Genomic DNA, 6,817 nt, shown 5'->3' with positions numbered 1-6,817 from the left:
AATTTTCTGGACATGTCATACTTGGCCAGTGTGAGCTTCCTCAGGGGCACATCTCAACACAGCACCCTTGACCAGTAGAATAGACAACTTCTTCTAGCTCACAGATATTCACAAGGATAAGAAAGGAGTTGATACTCATTTCTCTGTGATTTTTTTCCCACTCATATATTTATTTTTGTAATTACAAAAATTATCAGACAACTTATGTTTTTTTCTCCCCAAATCTACTACATCTGATATAATGAAAACATAACCAAGCAATACTAAATTGTATCTGGACACAATGGCTTTTGTTTGTTATTTCTCTTATTGATGTGTGCTTTTACTTTCAAAGAAATTCCAACATTGAAGCTATATCAAAGAAAAACATCTTCACCCTAGGTGAAATATATCCTATCCAAAATATATATTTTTTAAAAATCTCTGAATTAGACATTATAAAAACTATCAACCTTTTAAGTTAAAGCACTAACAAATTAAAATATTGCAAAGGAGTTAAATTACTGATATCAAAGGAAAATGAAAAAGGAAGTCTCTGCTGTTTATATTTTTGAACATTATACATGCAGAATGGAGAGTCAAATGTGATGATCTGACCTTGTGGCTATAACGTCTTTAGCATACCTCCTTACCTCTTAAAATTGTTCTTCTTTTTGGGGGGCAAGTGAAGTGTCAGCAGTTATAACAGATAACAAAAACCAGAATAGCTCCACTCCACAATTCTCAAACACACCTTTAGAGCTGAATGTTTTTTACAGAGGGCAACGTCACATTTGCCAGCAAAATTATAACCTAGAATATGAATAAGAAATAAATATCTTCAGATTAATGCTATATAAAAACGTTTGCTATAGGTTTCATTAATTATTCATGATACACCCATGTACAGGTCAAATTACCTTTAAATATTAAATTTCTTTCCAGTGCTGGAAAGTTTAGATTTATGCAGTGTTTATAAGGAGCAGAGATGGAACTCATGCATTATTATCTGCTGGAAAATTCAGCTTCTTATGTAACTGGGTCCCTATAGTTAGAGGGACTTCACTCGCAAAAATGTGAAAGAGCCTCCAGTGTGTGTTTCTGTCCTAAAATTGCAACTGGAACTTAAAGATGTTCTGAAAACATAAGTATTTCATATATGCTTTTTAAAAGAAATGGATTGTTTGGTACTTCCTGAATAATATGTGGGGCATGTTACGCCAATCTCATTTAATACAACCAGATCACTGAAATAGGAATTATTATCATTCTACAAGATACAAGAGATAAAAGGTTCAGAGAGATATCATCAGTTGTTTGTGATCACAGGAAATGGCAGAATCTGGATGGAAACAGGGTTCAACAGTTCAAGTCTGGCACTGGTACTGTCAATTGCCACATGAGACACCATGAATCACAATGTTTTAACAGCATTAAACTTGACCAAGTTAAACATTGGATAACATCCCATCCTTGCACTGCAGTGGGGAAATGCTCTCTTGGTTCAAGTCTGATGGACTTAGGTCAGCGACACCACTGTGTGGATGACCACCATTTGTTCCCAAGGTCCATCCCCACGATGCCTCCAATTGGGACTTTTAATGTTTCTCTAATTGGGCTTTACATAGAGTTATGAAGCCACTTGGAGAGTGTGGAAAGAGACATTCGTCATACAGGTCTAAACATATTCCTACATTAACCAAACAATTTATCATCCAAACTGGGACACATTTTAGTGCCATTAATAATTATACTGGGACAATAGGTGCAAACCAGGACTTTCCCTGGCACAGAGAGAAGAATGATCACCCTACCTACACCCCGTTGGAGAACCATACAATCTAATCCTACTTGTATATATTTTAGAAACTTTATAATGATCTTGACAATAACACAACTGAATCGTTTGTGTATATTAAAACTGTTATTTTGCTGAATGTACCATTGGTAACTATTTCACAATATTTATAAACTGTTTCACAATCCTTTATTTTTTTATATGCCAATTAACTAAGAAAAAAATTGGAAGTGGTTCAGAACTCTCTGAACCTCAGAGAGGCTCTATTCATGCCTCTAGACTTGACCTTGTCCTAGGTTCTGTTATTGCAAGTTAAACTACCTGGACATTCTCACTTCAGCATCAAGTCAACTCCAATTAAGCAAAACCCAAAACCCAAACTTCCCTGAGATGGGTTCATCTTCCCTTGACTGTACTAGAGACATGAGGTAATTGCCTGTGACTCTACTGTCTTTGGGTTCAACACCTGCCTGAAGTATCATGGTGTGACAATTTGCAACTCTTTGGCTAAAAGGAAGAGGAAGAGAGGAGAGATGTGAATGAGAGTCAGGGCCAGAATCTCTGTCTGGTGGCATCACTGATGGCCTCTACTGCCTGTGATTTCTCACACTCCACAGGGCAGGATGTGCAAGCTGCAATGTCAAAGAGAACTCCAGGAGCAGGGCAGAGAGCCAGGCACCTGAGCCGCTGCTGGCAGTGTGGAGTGACTCAGGGAAGTGACTTCTGGGGAAGGGGAGAGGACAAGGATGCATGCTGCTTTCCCATCTGACACTTACCTATAATACCATCTGGAACACCTACTCAGAGCTGGGAAGCCCCATGGCCTCTGGGGGAAATGGGAGCTTCATACTACAACCCATAGCTCCTGAATAGATGGATGCCTGTTCTGAGAGAGCAGTGGCAAGTCCTGGTCACAAAATCCCACTGGGCTAAACACATCCTTTGAGAATGTTCCCACAGGCTCATATTCCCAGGGCTGTATAGCTATAGCTGCCCCCTCTACCTGGCTGAATGAATCATTTCCGACCCAGACACTTACATCAACACTTGCACACACACATTCACACCATGTAATATCCCTACAACCTTAAGCCTGAGTTTCACAATATTCTATGTCCCCCTTTGGCACAGAGTACGTCCTCATGGAAGAAAAAGCACTAACCTAATTATTCAAAGATTGGCTGTAACTATGAGGAAAATGCATTTGGTATTCTGAGAGGAGATGAGAGGTAAGGGGTGTCAGAGAATCCCCCAAAGCCATGAGGGGGTACCCAGGACTGTAGGTAATCAGTTCTCTGAGGATCCTTGTGGTTGCAGTGTGGACAGAGGTCTCTGGATGTCTCTGATGCCCTTGGCTAGTCCTCCTGTTTCCTAAGTAGTGTGCTTTATTTATTTGATCTACCTGTCCAGCTGGCTGGCATCATGGTAGAAGTGAGCTATTATTATTATTTATATATTTTTATTTTAAAGATGTGGAGTACAATTCAGGATTAGGTATATAAGTGGACATCATATAAGTAAAGTTTGGGCCTCCCTTTGGTCCCCACTTTGCCTGGTTCGAGATCAGGTACACTTACTGATGTTGTGTCTTCCCCCACTCCCACCCCGGCTTATCCCGCTACTGCCAATTCCTTTCTTATAGTAAATGTTCAGTATTCACTTATGAGTGAGAACATGTGGTACTCTGTTCTTTGTTTCTGTGATAGATCACTGAGTATTATTGAGAAGTGGGTTATTATAATGCATGATCAAACCTTGCTGGGTCCTGTTACCAATGAGTATCCATGGACCAACAATCAGGCTGCTAAGCAAAGAAGAAAGAGATTTCTGTTTCTATATTTCAAGGTCTCTTTGTTACAGAAACCTAGCTTGCATCAAATGCGGTTGCTCTCGACATATTTTTATGATTCATCTTCAAAAGAAGGCATTATTATCCAATCCTACACATAGGAAATTAATATTTTGAAGGTTAAATCCTGTCTTAAATCACGTAACTAATAAATAGAATAACCAAAACTTAAATATTTTTTAGATGAGCCTACATTTGGAAATTTTGCTTAAATAATTGAGTATTTTCTTTTGAAATAAAAAATAAATATTATCCAATCATTACTGAAAACTATCTTTGTTTCTGAAAAATACATAGAGGTGTATCATGGATTCAGTTGCCACCGAGTTTCCTAACTGCCACAAAATTAAGATATTATTTAATAAGCAGAATATTGCTTTTTAAATAAAAGTAAGTGATGCATTATGTCTAGAGGCGCTTGTAGCATATCATTTTGGTATTATCTTCAAAAATGGGTTATTGCAACATCAGAGTTGAGTATCAGGGAGAATCACAATGTTGACAGCCTTGTCTGGCAAATAAATTACTTATATATAAATTATTTTTAAACTCTATGATTTAACTTTTTGCCTTCTCTAAAACTAAATTATTTTCCTCTAATGAGTTTTAACCTTTTTTAGTAAAGAGACTCTTTACAATTAATCTTTTTATCTACTAAACTTCTCACATAGTTTTGAGCATAGGATAGATACTTAAAATATGCTTATTAAATTATACAGTATTCCAATCATATTTCTAGCCTCTGAGAGGAAGAAATACTTGCATGGTGTTTTACAGTTTATAAACCACTTTTGTAAGGGATGTTTTAGGTATTATTGCAATTATTATGTTTTATATAAGATATAGAAGCTAGAGCTGATAAAACCATAAAGATTTCCCAAAATGACATCGTTTGCAAAGGCCATATCTTGATGAGCTCAAAATGAGTCTTTTCACACCAGATCCTATGATCTGTCTTGTATGCCTTGGTAGACTTTGCTTAATGAATGGATGGATCAATCAACCAATCAGTCAATGAAACCATCAGAAAATGAGTAGTTAAATTATGCTGTAAAGCAACCAGCTAATTGATGCTCAGTACTAAGGTTATTATTTATGTGTTCTTAATTATTTTTCAGTAAAGAATGAGGCAGATGAAAAACAAACACAAAAACACAACAAGCAGAAAAGAGATTCCACCAAAAGCAATAGTCAAAGAAAATGTCCCTAGTGAGAGTCGAGTCACATTGTTGTCAAGGGACATGTTATGTATCTTTGCACTCAGACAGGTTCAGAAGTGCTTGCTTGATGAAAAGGACTCACCAAGAGCGGAAGAGTTTGGCATCACAGTCCAAGTGGTTCCTTGTTGGCAATGGCCATTGTCATCATAGGCTGGATTTAACTTCATAAGTACTGCCTGCCATCTGGCTCCAAAGAGCGAATCTATTTTTATAATATCAAATTTGCAATAAGGGAAAACTACACACATGCTCAAAGTTGGATGAGCTTCCATTTTTAACACAACTGATTTTCACTAGTCTTCCTGGGGGCCCCGCGCTGGGTGGGCTCTTTTCCTCCGTTCCCGGCCTTATCTCTGTTAGGTTGTGTGATTAGGATCCCAAAGTCACTGAACAAACAGGGTAGGATTCTCCATAACAGACCTTTTGTTCATATACATTTCACGGGCTTTCGTTCGAGAAGTCAGAGAATGGCTATCATCTCCACACTAATAATATCCTTCAGTAAATGATAAAGTCAAGTCCAAAGTAAACTGAGAAGCTTTATCAGCATGTCAAAGCTATCCCCTTACAGCTCTGTACTTGCCAACTGTGCATCCTTTTTCTAGACAAAGACTTGCTGCACATTAAAAGGCACTTACCAGAGTGGGTGTTTGTTTGCCAAAGGAGAGTAGCCTGCCCTCTGATTCCGGGCACCCTGGTCGTCACTCTCATCGGAGGAAGAGAGGTATACTTTACAGCTAGACTCCTTCCTTGATGATCTCTTGAATCGAGTCAGGGGGAGACTCAAAGCTTCCTGCCAAGTTATTCCTTCTCTTTCTCCTTGTTAATATTAACTGATGGACTTCTCAGAAGGATAATATATTTCTTACCGTGAATAGCGAGAACGCTGTGGTCGACCAGTTACTCTTCCACCCTGTTGTCAGAGAAGATGAGTCAAAAGGGATTTACACACCCAGTTAATTCTAACAGATGGCCCTTCCCCTGTATTCTGGGAGAAGTTGAAAATCAATCCACATTTTCTCCAATTCCAAATTAGGCACATTAGCACACTGGTCATGATTGTTGGTAAGCAGATTTAACAAAATCTTGGAAAAAAATGAAAGATGTAAAATTTAGAAAGGGCCACATTTCACCTCATTTAAAATGTTGTACCTCTGTCCACACTTTTGGATACACAAATAATGCTTATCTACAAAGGTGTGAAAACACTGATCTTTTTTTTTTCTCCTTTCTTTTTCTGTGTATGTGCTTTATCACCCTGTTGTCAGGAAAGGTTGCTGCATAGGTGAATATGCTTCCATAATGTGTGCAAATAAATATACAAAGTATATAGAATATATGTATTGTATATACATCATACACCCAAATAGCATGAGGCTGTCTATATTGGAAAAGAATATGTTGCAGATTTTCTTGGCTTCTTTTTTTTTTTTTTTTGCAACTGTAGAGAAGCATTCCCCTGGGAGATGGCTCAGGGAAGGTGTGATGGGGATATGAAGACTTTCGTCATAAAATCCCCATATAAAAATTCTGTCAAGATTGATAAGACCTGAATTGTATATAACACTGTTGCTGTGTTGGTTTCATTCCAAACACAGCATGCTTCTGAATGATCTGTCATTACCATCAGGCTTGTAGAAAAGAAAGGCATCAGAGAGAAACCTCTCATCGCTACCTGCACAAGGAAGTTCCAAGTGACAGTTGCAAGGCTCTGGGAAGCAGTAGGGAGAGATGTTCTGGAGATCTCAAGTTCATATTCCCATTTTTACTGCTTCATTCATTCTTTCAAAAGACACTTCTTGTGCCAATATTGGGCTAGATGTTGTGAAGAATGTAAAGGGGGAGAAGAAACATATTTTTCATCTTTAGAAGCACATGTTTTGAGGACTGGAGCGAGAACACTGAGGAACCAAGAGAATTATAGATGCTTGGAACAGAGAGGCATTCCCAGAGGAGGGGATATCTGAGCCC

Source organism: Carlito syrichta, unplaced genomic scaffold (genome assembly GCF_000164805.1).
Source record: "Carlito syrichta isolate Samal-C Ts95f unplaced genomic scaffold, Tarsius_syrichta-2.0.1 Scaffold304274, whole genome shotgun sequence".
Classification (NCBI taxonomy): domain Eukaryota; kingdom Metazoa; phylum Chordata; class Mammalia; order Primates; family Tarsiidae; genus Carlito; species Carlito syrichta.
Note: the sequence above shows the minus strand (reverse complement) of the source record.